General features: G+C 52.8%; 1 protein-coding gene across 3 annotated transcripts in view; it reads left to right on the top strand.

Annotated features, from left to right (window-relative positions):
* The first annotated feature begins 498 nt into the window (after nucleotides 1–498).
* Nucleotides 499–14,297, top strand: part of GTF3C2 (general transcription factor IIIC subunit 2) — a 160,944-nt gene continuing 147,145 nt past the window's right edge. For 2 of the 3 annotated variants that reach the window (XM_077291969.1, XM_077291967.1), the window contains exon 1: nucleotides 765–910. The gene's annotated coding sequence lies outside the window, so the exon portion shown is untranslated. Of the gene's footprint in view, nucleotides 645–764; nucleotides 911–14,297 lie in introns of those variants that run through there. The other variant, XM_077291968.1, reaches the window with a different exon arrangement.

The raw sequence follows: 14,297 nt of genomic DNA, 5'->3' as shown, positions 1-14,297 counted from the left end.
AGAATGGGGTCCCTGTAGAAACCAAGCTCGGGGGCCACCATAGATATGAAGAGCGGGGCGCCTGCAGAAACCACGTGTTGTGTGCACAGAAACCAAGTGTGGGGGCGTCCGCGGAAACCAAGAGTAGGGTGTCCGCAGAAGAAACAAAGCGTGGGGGCGTCCGCGGAAACCAAGCGCAGGGAGAGTCCGTAGAAACCAAGCGTGGCACTGAACCCAGGCATGATGCGTCCCCAAGAATCAAGCGCGATGTGTCCCCAGGAACCAAGCACGGGGCATCCCCAGGAAACAAGCATGGCGCAAAAACCAAGTGCAGCGCATCCGCAGGAACCAAGCACGGCGTGTCCCCAGAAACCGAGGTCGGGGCGTCCCCAGGAACCAAGTGTGGCACAGAAACCAAGAATGGGGTGCCTGTAGAAACCAAGCTCGGGGGCCACCGTAGATATGAAGAGCGGGGCGCCTGCAGAAACCACGTGCGGTGTCCGCAGAAGAAACAAAGCGTGGGGGCGTCCGCGGAAACCAAGCGCAGGGAGAGTCCGTAGAAACCAAGCACGGCCATCATTCCGGAAACAGTACAGAAACCCCAAATCCTCGGCCCCATTACACACAGATTTCATAGAGAAGTAGAAACAATAAGAAGAACACCGGTAATAATAACAAGCAGCCGCCAGTGAGCAGCTCCACAGCCCCACAGCCGGCGCCGCCATGGTCCTGTAGTCGGGACTCCGGTAACATGGCCGCTGCAGCTCCCGGGCGCCATTTTCCTAGAGACTCACACCGAGAACACTTAGTCGTCGGCGTGACGTCACCGGAGCGCGCCCGCACAGACACACACGGGCGCCGGCTTTAAACGTTACGCTGAGAATTAGCCCCGGATCCGGGCCTCACGGTGGACGGCGGCAGCTGATAAACGGTACAGAAACTGTGTCTCCAAATGGTATAGAACAGCGCGAGCGGGACTGGCAGCCAATCACGTGGAGGCTTTCATGATCAAACTGACTCCTGAGAAATAATAGCCGGAGCGTGATTGGTCGCTTATATAACTCCTCCCCGTGCGCTGATTTTGTGCATGTAGTGTCCGGCATCCCTGTGTGTGTCCGTCCGTGACTCCTATACGATACCGTGTGTGAGGCTGCGGGGGACCTCTGTTATGGTACTGTGTGTGAGGCTGTGGGGGACCTCTGTATGGTACCGTGTGTGAGGCTGCGGGGGACCCCTGTATGGTACTGTGTGTGAGGCTGCGGGGGACCCCTGTATGGTACTGTGTGTGTGAGGCTGCGGGGGACCCCTGTATGGTACTGTGTGTGAGGCAGTGGGGGACCTCTGTATGGTACCGTGTGTGAGGCTGCGGGGGACCCCTGTATGGTACTGTGTGTGTGAGGCTGCGGGGGACCCCTGTATGGTACTGTGTGTGTGAGGCTGCGGGGGACCCCTGTATGGTACTGTGTGTGTGTGTGTGAGGCTGCGGGGGACTCCTATACGGTACCGTGTGTGAGGCTGCGGGGGACCTCTGTTATGGTACTGTGTGTGTGAGGCTGTGGGGGACCTCTGTATGGTACCGTGTGTGAGGCAGCGGGGGACCCCTGTATGGTACCGTGTGTGAGGCTGCGGGGGACCTCTGTATGGTACTGTGTGTGAGGCTGCGGGGGACCCCTGTATGGTACTGTGTGTGAGGCAGTGGGGGACCCCTGTATGGTACCGTGTGTGAGGCTGCGGGGGACCCCTGTATGGTACTGTGTGTGTGAGGCTGCGGGGGACCCCTGTATGGTACTGTGTGTGTGAGGCTGCGGGGGACCCCTGTATGGTACTGTGTGTGTGTGTGTGAGGCTGCGGGGGACTCCTATACGGTACCGTGTGTGAGGCTGCGGGGGACCCCTGTACGGTACCGTGTGTGAGGCTGCGGGGGACCCCTGTATGGTACTGTGTGTGAGGCTGCGGGGGACCCCTGTATGGTACCGTGTGTGAGGCTGCGGGGGACCCCTGTACGGTACCGTGTGTGAGGCAGCGGGGGACCTCTGTATGGTACCGTGTGTGAGGCAGCGGGGGACCCCTGTATGGTACCGTGTGTGAGGCAGTGGGGGACCCCTGTATGGTACTGTGTGTGTGAGGCTGCGGGGGACCCCTGTATGGTACTGTGTGTGAGGCAGTGGGGGACCCCTGTATGGTACCGTGTGTGAGGCTGCGGGGGACCCCTGTATGGTACTGTGTGTGTGAGGCTGCGGGGGACCCCTGTATGGTACTGTGTGTGTGAGGCTGCGGGGGACCCCTGTATGGTACTGTGTGTGTGTGTGTGAGGCTGCGGGGGACTCCTATACGGTACCGTGTGTGAGGCTGCGGGGGACCCCTGTACGGTACCGTGTGTGAGGCTGCGGGGGACCCCTGTATGGTACTGTGTGTGAGGCTGCGGGGGACCCCTGTATGGTACTGTGTGTGTGAGGCTGCGGGGGACCCCTGTACGGTACCGTGTGTGAGGCTGCGGGGGACCCCTGTATGGTACTGTGTGTGAGGCTGCGGGGGACCCCTGTATGGTACTGTGTGTGTGAGGCTGCGGGGGACCCCTGTATGGTACTGTGTGTGTGAGGCTGCGGGGGACCCCTGTATGGTACTGTGTGTGAGGCTGCGGGGGACCCCTGTATGGTACTGTGTGTGTGAGGCTGCGGGGGACCCCTGTATGGTACTGTGTGTGAGGCAGCGGGGGACCCCTGTACGATACCGTGTGTGAGGCTGCGGGGGACCCCTGTACGGTACCGTGTGTGAGGCTGCGGGGGACCCCTGTATGGTACTGTGTGTGAGGCTGCGGGGGACCCCTGTATGGTACTGTGTGTGAGGCAGCGGGGGACCCCTGTATGGTACCGTGTGTGAGGCAGCGGGGGACCCCTGTACGATACCGTGTGTGAGGCAGCGGGGGACCCCTGTACGGTACTGTGTGTGTGAGGCTGCGGGGGACTCCTATACGGTACCGTGTGTGAGGCTGCGGGGGACCCCTGTACGGTACCGTGTGTGAGGCTGCGGGGGACCCCTGTATGGTACTGTGTGTGAGGCTGCGGGGGACCCCTGTATGGTACTGTGTGTGTGAGGCTGCGGGGGACCCCTGTATGGTACTGTGTGTGTGAGGCTGCGGGGGACCCCTGTATGGTACTGTGTGTGAGGCTGCGGGGGACCCCTGTATGGTACTGTGTGTGTGAGGCTGCGGGGGACCCCTGTATGGTACTGTGTGTGAGGCAGCGGGGGACCCCTGTACGATACCGTGTGTGAGGCTGCGGGGGACCCCTGTACGGTACCGTGTGTGAGGCTGCGGGGGACCCCTGTATGGTACTGTGTGTGAGGCTGCGGGGGACCCCTGTATGGTACTGTGTGTGAGGCAGCGGGGGACCCCTGTATGGTACCGTGTGTGAGGCAGCGGGGGACCCCTGTACGATACCGTGTGTGAGGCAGCGGGGGACCCCTGTACGGTACCGTGTGTGAGGCAGCGGGGGACCCCTGTACGGTACCATGTGTGAGGCTGCGGGGGACCCCTGTATGGTACCGTGTGTGAGGCAGCGGGGGACCCCTGTATGGTACCGTGTGTGAGGCTGCGGGGGACCCCTGTATGGTACCGTGTGTGAGGCAGCGGGGGACCCCTGTATGGTACCGTGTGTGAGGCTGTGGGGGACCCCTGTACGGTACCGTGTGTGAGGCAGCGGGGGACCCCTGTATGGTACCGTGTGTGAGGCTGCGGGGGACCCCTGTATGGTACCGTGTGTGAGGCAGCGGGGGACCCCTGTATGGTACCGTGTGTGAGGCAGCGGGGGACCCCTGTATGGTACCGTGTGTGAGGCAGCGGGGGACCCCTGTATGGTACCGTGTGTGAGGCTGCGGGGGACCCCTGTATGGTACCGTGTGTGAGGCTGCGGGGGATCCCTGTACGGTACCGTGTGTGAGGCTGCGGGGGACCCCTGTATGGTACCGTGTGTGAGGCTGCGGGGGATCCCTGTACGGTACCGTGTGTGAGGCTGCGGGGGACCCCTGTACGATACAGTGTGTGTGAGGCTGCGGGGGACCCCTGTACGATACAGTGTGTGTGAGGCTGCGGGGGATCCCTGTACGGTACCGTGTGTGAGGCTGCGGGGGACCCCTGTATGGTACCGTGTGTGAGGCTGCGGGGGATCCCTGTACGGTACCGTGTGTGAGGCTGCGGGGGACCCCTGTACGATACAGTGTGTGTGAGGCTGCGGGGGACCCCTGTACGATACAGTGTGTGTGAGGCTGCGGGGGACCCCTGTACGGTACCGTGTGTGAGGCTGCGGGGGACCCCTGTACGGTACCGTGTGTGAGGCTGCGGGGGACCCCTGTACGGTACCGTGTGTGAGGCTGCGGGGGACCCCTGTACGGTACCGTGTGTGAGGCTGCGGGGGACCCCTGTACGGTACCGTGTGTGAGGCTGCGGGGGACCCCTGTATGGTACCGTGTGTGAGGCTGCGGGGGACCCCTGTATGGTACCGTGTGTGAGGCTGCGGGGGATCCCTGTACGGTACCGTGTGTGAGGCTGCGGGGGACCCCTGTACGATACAGTGTGTGTGAGGCTGCGGGGGACCCCTGTACGATACAGTGTGTGTGAGGCTGCGGGGGACCCCTGTACGGTACCGTGTGTGAGGCTGCGGGGGACCCCTGTACGGTACCGTGTGTGAGGCTGCGGGGGACCCCTGTACGGTACCGTGTGTGAGGCTGCGGGGGACCCCTGTACGGTACCGTGTGTGAGGCTGCGGGGGACCCCTGTACGGTACCGTGTGTGAGGCTGCGGGGGACCCCTGTACGGTACCGTGTGTGAGGCTGCGGGGGACCCCTGTACGGTACCGTGTGTGTGTGAGGCTGCGGGGGACCCCTGTACGGTACCGTGTGTGTGGGAGGCTGCGGGGGACCCCTGTACGATACCGTGTGTGTGTGAGCCTGCGGGGGACCCCTGTACGGTACCGTGTGTGTGTGAGGCTGCGGGGGACCCCTGTACGGTACCGTGTGTGTGTGAGGCTTTGGGGGACCCCTGTACGGTACAGTGTGTGTGTGAGGCTTTGGGGGACCCCTGTACGGTACAGTGTGTGTGTGAGGCTGCGGGGGACCCCTGTACGGTACCGTGTGTGTGTGAGGCTGCGGGGGACCCATGTACGATACCGTGTGTGTGTGAGGCTGGGGGGGACCCCTGTACGATACCGTGTGTGAGGCTGCGGGGGACCCCTGTACGATACCGTGTGTGTGTGAGGCTGCGGGGGACCCCTGTACGATACCGTGTGTGTGGGAGGCTGTGGGGGACCCCTGTACGATACCGTGTGTGAGCCTGCGGGGGACCCCTGTATGGTACCTTGTGTGTGTGTGTGAGGCTGCGGGGGACCCCTGTACGGTACTGTGTGTGTGAGGCTGCGGGAGAACCCTGTACGGTACCGTGTGTGAGGCTGCGGGGGACCCCTGTACGGTACTGTGTGTGTGAGGCTGCGGGGGACCCCTGTATGGTACCGTGTGTGTGAGGCTGCGGGGGACCCCTGTACGGTACCGTGTGTGTGTGAGGCTGCGGGCGACCCCTGTACGGTACCGTGTGTGTGTGAGGCTGCGGGGTACCCATGTACGATACCGTGTGTGTGTGAGGCTGCGGGGGACCCCTGTACGATACCGTGTGTGTGAGGCTGCGGGGGACCCCTGTACGATACCGTGTGTGTGGGAGGCTGCGGGGGACCCCTGTACGGTACTGTGTGTGTGAGGCTGCGGGGGACCCCTGTATGGTACCGTGTGTGTGAGGCTGCGGGGGACCCCTGTATGGTACCGTGTGTGTGAGGCTGCGGGGGACCCCTGTACGGTACCGTGTGTGTGTGAGGCTGCGGGCGACCCCTGTACGGTACCGTGTGTGTGTGAGGCTGCGGGGTACCCATGTACGATACCGTGTGTGTGTGAGGCTGCGGGGGACCCCTGTACGATACCGTGTGTGTGAGCCTGCGGGGGACCCCTGTATGGTACCTTGTGTGTGTGTGTGAGGCTGCGGGGGACCCCTGTACGGTACTGTGTGTGTGAGGCTGCGGGAGAACCCTGTACGGTACCGTGTGTGAGGCTGCGGGGGACCCCTGTACGGTACTGTGTGTGTATGAGGCTGCGGGGGACCCCTGTACGGTACTACTCTATGTAATATGAGATTCACTTTTTGATGATATTCTCATTTTGTGAGATGCACTTGTATATAGTATTTATACAGGACAGTGTGAGGTATATACTATATTATTATTATTGTACATTTTTATAGCGCTATTTATTCCATGGCGCTTTACATGTGAAAAGTTGCAAACATACAGTCATGGCCAAAAGTATTGACACCCCTGCAATTCTGTCAGATAATACTCGGTTTCTTCCTGAAAATGATTGCAATCACAAATTCTTATTATTATCTTCATTTAATTTGTCTTAAATGAAAAAAACACAAAAAGAATTGTCCTAAAGCCAAATTGGATATAATTCCACACCAAACATAAAAAAGGGGGTGGATAAAAGTATTGGCACTGTTCGAAAAATCATATGATGCTTCTCTAATTAGTGTAATTAACAGCAGCGGTAACTTACCTGTGGCACCTAACAGGTGTTGGCAATAACTAAATCACACTTGCAGCCAGTTGACATGGATTAAAGTTGACTCAACCTCTGTCCTGTGTCCTTGTGTGCACCACATTGAGCATGGAGAAAAGAAAGAAGACCAAAGAACTGTCTGAGGACCTGAGAAACCAAATTGTGAGGAAGCATGAGCAATCTCCAGGCTACAAGTCCATCTCCAAAGACCTGAATGTTCCTGTGTCTACCGTGCGCAGTGTCATCAAGAAGTGTAAAGCCCATGGCACTGTGGCTAACCTCCCTAGATGTGGACGGAAAAGAAAAATTGACAAGAGATTTCCACGCAAGATTGTGCGGATGTTGGATAAAGAACCTCGACTAACATCCAAACAAGTTCAAGCTGCCCTGCAGTCCGAGGGTACAACAGTGTCAACCCTTACTATCCGTCAGCGTCTGAATGAAAAGGGACTGTATGGTAGGAGACCCAAGAAGACCCCACTTCTTACCCTGAGACATAAAAAAGCCAGGCTGGAGTTTGCCAAAACTTACCTGAAAAAGCCTAAAACGTTTTGGAAGAATGTTCTCTGGTCAGATGAGACAAAAGTAGAGCTTTTTGGGCAAAGGCATCAACATAGAGTTTACATGAGAAAAAAGAGGCATTCAAAGAAAAGAACACGGTCCCTACAGTCAAACATGGCGGAGGTTCCCTGATGTTTTGGGGTTGCTTTGCTGCCTCTGGCACTGGACTTCTTGACCGTGTGCATGGCATTATGAAGTCTGAAGACTACCAACAAATTTTGCAGCATAATGTAGGGCCCAGTGTGAGAAAGCTGGGTCTCCCTCAGAGGTCATGGGTCATCCAGCAGGACAATGACCCAAAACACACTTCAAAAAGCACTAGAAAATGGTTTGAGAGAAAGCACTGGAGACTTCTAAGGTGGCCAGCAATGAATCCAGACCTGAATCCCGTAGAACACCTGTGGAGAGATCTAAAAATGGCAGTTTGGAGAAGGCACCCTTCAAATATCAGGGACCTGGAGCAGTTTGCCAAAGAAGAATGGTCTAAAATTCCAGCAGAGCATTGTAAGAAACTCATTGATGGTTACCGGTAGTGGTTGGTCGCAGTTATTTTGGCTAAAGGTTGTGCAACCAAGTATTAGGCTGAGGGTACCAATACTTTTGTCTGGCCCATTTTTGGAGTTTTGTGAGAAATGATCAATGTTTTGCTTTTTGCTTCATTCTCTTTTGTGTTTTTTCATTTAAGACAAATTAAATGAAGATAATAATACCAAATAATTTGTGTTTGCAATCATTTTCAGGAAGAAACTGATTATTATCTGACAGAATTGCAGGGGTGTCAATACTTTTGGCCATGACTGTAGATAAATTCAACAAACATGAGCAAAAAACAAGGCACTAACAGGTACAGGAGGGAGGACCCTGCCCGCGAGGGCTCACAGTCTGCAGGGGATGGGTGAGGATACACTAGAAGAGGGTAGAGCTGGTTGTGCGGCGGTTCAGTAGGTTGAAGATCATTGCAGGCTGTAGGCTTGTCGGAAGAGGTGAGTCTTCAGGTTCTTTTTGAAGGTTTCTATGGTAGGCGAGAGTCTGATGTGTTGGGTAGAGAGTTCCAGAGTATGGGGGAAGCACGGGAGAAGTCTTGGATGCGGTTGTGGGAAGAGGAGATAAGAGGGGAGTAGAGAAGGCGATCTTGAGAGGATCGGAAGTTGCGTGTAGGTGAGTACCGGGAGACAAGGTCACAGATGTATGGAGGAGACAGGTTGTGGATGACTCTGTATGTCATTGTAAGGGTTTTGAACTGTAGTCTCTGGGCGATAGGAAGCCAGTGAAGGGCTTGGCATAGGGGAGAGGCTGGGGAATAGCGGGGGGACAGGTAGATTAGTCGGGCAGCAGAGTGTAGGATGGATTGGAGTGGTGCCAGAGTGCTAGAGGGGAGGCCAGAGAGTAGGAGGTTGCAGTAGTCAAGGCGGGAGATAAGGGCATACACTAGTTATTTGTGGTGTCGCGGTCAAGGAATGCTCGGATCCGGGAGATATTTTTGAGTTTGAGACGGTAGGAGGAGGCAAGGGCTTGGATATGTGGCTTGAAAGAGAGGGCAGAGTCGAGGATCACCCCTAGGCACCGAGCGTGTGGTACTGGGGAAATTGAGCAGCCATTGACATTGATGGATAGGTCTGGTGGAGGGGTAGAGTGAGATGGGGGAAAGATGATGAATTCTGTTTTGTCCATGTTCAGTTTTAGAAAGCGAGCAGAAAAGAAGGCCGAGATAGCAGACAGTGTGGGATTTTGGTAAGTAAGAAGGTGAGGTCAGGTCCGGATAGGTAAATCTGCGTGTCATCGGCATAGAGATGATATTGTAGACCGTGGGATTCTATGAGCTGTCCCAGGACGAAGGTGTAGATGGAGAAGAGTAGGGGTCCTTGAACTGAGCCTTGAGGACCACCGACAGACAAGTGGGCGAGGTGAGGAGGTGGTATGGGGAGGGAGACACTGAATGTTCGGTCTGTCAGATATAACAATATCCAGGATAGGGCCAAGTCTGTGATACCAAAAGATGAGAGGATCTGTAGCAGAAGGGGGTGGTCCACAGTGTCAAAGGCAGAAGACACGTCCAGGAGAAGGAGGGCAGAGTAGTGTCGCTTGCTCTTGACAGTTAGTAGGTCATTGGTGACTTTAGTTAGGGCAGTTTCTGCTGAGTGATAGGGTTGGAAGCCAGATTGTAACTGGTCAAAGAGGGAGCAGGAGGAGAGGTGGGAGGACAGTTCAAGATGGGCATGTTGTTCCAGTAGGTTTGAGGCATAGAGGAGTATATACCCACAGCTCCTCTCTGTAGTCACACGCTCTGCATATACTATATATCCACAGCTCTTCTCTATAGTCACACGCTCTGTATATACTATATATCCACAGCTCTTCTCTGTAGTCACAAGCTCTGTATATACTATATATTGACTGCTCCTCTCTGTAGTCACACGCTCTGTATATACTATATATCCACAGCTCCTCTCTGTAGTCACACACTCTATATATACTATATATCCACAGCTCCTCTAGTCACACGCTCTGTATATACTATATATCCACAGCTCCTCTCTGTAGTCACACGCTCTGTATATACTATATATCCACAACTCTTCTCTGTAGTCACACGCTCTGTATATACTATATATCCACAGCTCCTCTCTGTAGTCACACGCTCTGTATATACTATATATCCACAGCTCCTCTCTGTAGTCACACGCTCTGTATATATTATATATCCACAGCTCCTCTCTGTAGTCACATGCTCTGTATATACTATATATCCACAGCTCCTCTCTGTAGTCACACACTCTGTATATACTATATATCCACAGCTCCTCTCTGTAGTCCACACGCTCTGTATACACTATATATTCACAGCTCCTCTCTGTAACCACACGCTCTGTATATACTATGTATCCACTGCTCCTCTCTGTAGTCACACGCTCTCTATATATTATATATCCACAGCTCCTCTCTGTAGTCACATGCTCTGTATATACTATATATCCACAGCTCCTCTCTGTAGTCACACACTCTGTATATACTATATATCCACAGCTCCTCTCTGTAGTCCACACGCTCTGTATATACTATATATCCACAGATCCTCTCTGTAGTCACACGCTCTGTATATACTATATATCCACAGATCCTCTCTGTAGTCACACGCTCTGTATATACTATATATCCACAGCTCCTCTCTGTAGTCACACGCTCTGTATATACTATATATCCACAGATCCTCTCTGTAGTCAAACGCTCTGTATATAGTATATATCCACAGCTCCTCTATAGTCACACGCTCTGTATATACTATATATCCACAGCTCCCCTCTGTAGTCACACACTCTGTATATACTATATATCCACAGCTCCTCTCTATAGTCACACGCTCTGTATATACTATGTATCCACTGCTCCTCTCTGTAGTCACACGCTCTCTATATATTATATATCCACAGCTCCTCTCTGTAGTCACATGCTCTGTATATACTATATATCCACAGCTCCTCTCTATAGTCACACGCTCTGTATATACTATGTATCCACAGCTCCTCTCTGTAATCACACGCTCTCTATATATTATATATCCACAGCTCCTCTCTGTAGTCACACGCTCTGTATATACTATATATCCACAGCTCCTCTCTGTAGTCACACGCTCTGTATATACTATATATCCACAGCTCCTCTCTGTAGTCCACACGCTCTGTATATACTATATATCCACAGATCCTCTCTGTAGTCACACGCTCTGTATATACTATATTTCCAGGACGTCCCCCTGACAGCACGCTGGAGGACGTCCTCCTCCTCCTTGCTGGGAAAGGAAACAACACGAGAGGTTAAAAGGTCCCACTCCGCCCCCTTTCCTTTAGTGTTTTTCCTGTCCCTGCATGGAGGGACACACGAGAGATCAAGCTTACCGGAGGGCTCAGGGGGATCGTGCGGCTGGTCCAAAATCCTTCCCCCTCGTCGGTAGCCCAGGGCACATACTCCCCGGGTGGGAGTCCCTGCGTCCAGAGACCAGTCGAGCGGACGCGCTCCTGGGTGAGCCGCTTCCTCCCAGGGGGAGGCTCTTGGCTCAGGCGCCAGGAAGGACAAGAGGCGCCGGCGCCAGGATGGGCGCAGAGGTCCGCATGCTCTTATACGAGCAGGCAGGGGCAGCAGAACCTCCCGGCTTCAGCGTGCGTTCCACTGCGTGGAACGCGGAAGTAAGTGATATAGCGCTTCCGGTGATGTCAGCGGCATCAGATCCGGTACATTCGGCGGCAGGGTATGCGTTCCACAGGGTGGAACGCTAAAGCGTATATAAAAAGGCGCCAGATTTAAAAATAGGCGCCGGCGTTCTACAGGTTGGAGTGAGCTCTACATTAACCAGGACGCAGGTGCATGCAAGTGAAACAGCCGGAGAGGAGGTCTGCAATGCCAGAGACAAGGGGTAAGTGCAGCAGTGCTGCAAAATCCCTATATACATATATCTAGCAGGAGACGTTCTATTTATATGATATATATATTTATATTTAAACAGAGGATGTGGATCCCAGGAGTGAGGAGACTGGGGTAAGTGCGCATAGCGCATATTACCTTTCTCACTTATTCCTAAGTCACTAAGATGTACTCATTCTTATACTTAGGATAAGGAGACTCAACAGACATCCCTGTCAGTGGCAAAAAAGTCAGGCAAAGCACTGACAAAGTCCAGACGATGTTCCATATGTAATGCTAAATTACCAGAGGCACATAAAAAGGAATTATGCGAGTCCTGCATTTCCAGAGTTGTAAGAGAAGAACAACCATCATTACTATCTGAAATGAGGTCTTTAATCTGGGAAGAGGTACAAAATTCATTGGCTTCCATGACACAGCGGTACCCCTCCAGCCCAGGTCGGAGCCGTAAAAGGCCACGGTTGGATCTGGACCAAGATGATGAGGAAGTGCTTTCTAAAGAAGAATCTGATGGGAGAAGTTCGGATCAAGAAGAAGGAGAACTACCATTAGAGGAACAGGATCAAGGAAGAAAATTTCTATTCCATGTGGAAGAGACGGAAGATCTAGTGCAGGCGGTGAGAAATACAATGCAGATGAAAGAAGAACCGCGGCCGAAATCCAGACAAGATTTGATGTTTGGAGGACTGACATCACAAAGACAGACGGTATTCCCTGTGAGTGATCACCTCAAACAGATGATACTACAAGAATGGAAAGATGCTGAACGTAGACTGATAGTATCGCGAGAATTTAAAAGTCGTCTACCATTTGATCCGGAAGACATCAAGGCATGGGAGGAAATTCCGAAGATCGACGTGCCTATAGCCAAAGTTACTAAAAAAACGGCTATTCCATTCGAGGACTCTTCTAGTCTCAGAGACGCTATGGACCGCAAAGCAGATATTCTGTTGCGCCGTTCATGGGAGACGTCGGCAGCACTGATAAAAGCTAACATTGCAGCCACATCAGTAGCTAGATCAATGTATTTGTGGATGGGGCAGTTAGAGGAACATTTGGTGAATAAAACCCCACGGGCCGATTTGATTTCCTCCTTACCCATCATAAAATCTGCCACAGCCTTTATGGCGGACACATCAGCAGAATCCGTTAGATTTGCGGCCAGAAATAGTTTGTTATCCAATGCGACTCGTAGAGCTATATGGCTCAAATCTTGGTCAGGGGATAATGCATCAAAAAACAAATTATGTGCTATTCCCTTTTCAGGGTCCAAGGTATTTGGACAAGCATTAGACGATATTCTGGAATCCACATCAGATAATAAAAAAGGTTTTCCTGAGGAAAAACTGAAAAAATTCCAGCCATTTCGGAAGAGACCTCCACCTCGAAGTTCCTATAAATTCAAGCAGCCTGATTATAGAGAACAGTGGAGACCCAGCAGAGGTTCCTATAGAGGTGCCTATTCTCAGAACCGAAGGGGAAGAAACTCCCTGTTTGGGTCAAGCCCTAGATCTAGGAGACAATGACGCCATAGGTATAGGGGGCAGGCTCAGTCTCTTTCTGGACAACTGGAAAGAAGTGACAAAAAATGCCTATGTCCTAAAAATCATTTCAGAGGGTTACAGGATAGAGCTCATATCCCCAGCACCACAGAGGTGTATCCCACCTACCAAGGTGGCAAAAGATTCACCAATGTTCATAGACATTCTGAAGTTGTTCAGTTCTCAAGTTATAGTGCGGGTCCCCACAACAGAAATAGCCAGAGGTCACTACTCTTCACTATTCTCAATCCCAAAGCCATCAGGGGAAACACGCACAATAATAAACTTAAAACCATTGAACGTCTATGTAAAATACAAAAGATTCAGAATGGAATCAATAAAAACAACGGTCCATCTCATAGACAAAGATGCGGTAATGTGTACGCTAGACCTAAAAAGTGCGTATCATCAGGTTCCAATCCATGCAACATCTCAGGAGCTTCTGAGGTTTTCTGTAAAGTTTCCGGACCAAACCTGCCACCTTCAATTTCAAGGTCTCCCGTTCGGCCTGGCGTCAGCACCGAGGATATTTACAAAATTGGTGGCGGAAGTGGTGGCATACTTAAGAAACGAAGGAATTACAATAATTCCTTATCTGGACGATTTTCTGCTGGTAGCCAGAACAAGAAACATCTTAATCCTACACAGAGATCGAGCCATTGCAGTCCTAAAATATCTAGGTTGGGTCGTGAATCAAGAAAAATCTCACATGAAACCCGAATCTCGGAAGGTATTTTTGGGAGTTCTTCTAGATGCCACCACAAGACAATCCTTTTTGCCAAGAGAAAAACAGGTGTCAATAAGAGCATTAATCATGGAATTCATAAAGCACCAGGTCACTATAAGATCAGCCATGAAGGTCTTAGGGAAGATGACAGCCTGTATCACTTGCGTAAGGTGGGCACAGGCTCACTCAAGATTGCTACAGGATCAGGTTCTCTCGGCATGGGATCGACGTCAGTCATCACTGGACAGAGTAATCCACCTATCAAAGGCAGTAAAAAAGTCATTGCACTGGTGGACACAATACAGCAACCTAAGAGTGGGGGTTCCATGGACCTGTACCCCGTGTGTGGTGATCACTACGGATGCCAGCCAGTGGGGTTGGGGAGCCCATCTAGAAGGATCATTCGTCCAGGGCAGATGGCCAAAGGATATCAGTCGAAGATCTTCAAACTACAGAGAGCTTTACGCTATTTGGGAAGC

This window comes from Ranitomeya variabilis, chromosome 2, assembly GCF_051348905.1.
Source record: "Ranitomeya variabilis isolate aRanVar5 chromosome 2, aRanVar5.hap1, whole genome shotgun sequence".
NCBI lineage: Eukaryota > Metazoa > Chordata > Amphibia > Anura > Dendrobatidae > Ranitomeya > Ranitomeya variabilis.
Note: the sequence above shows the minus strand (reverse complement) of the source record. Positions and strands in the feature narration are given on the sequence as shown.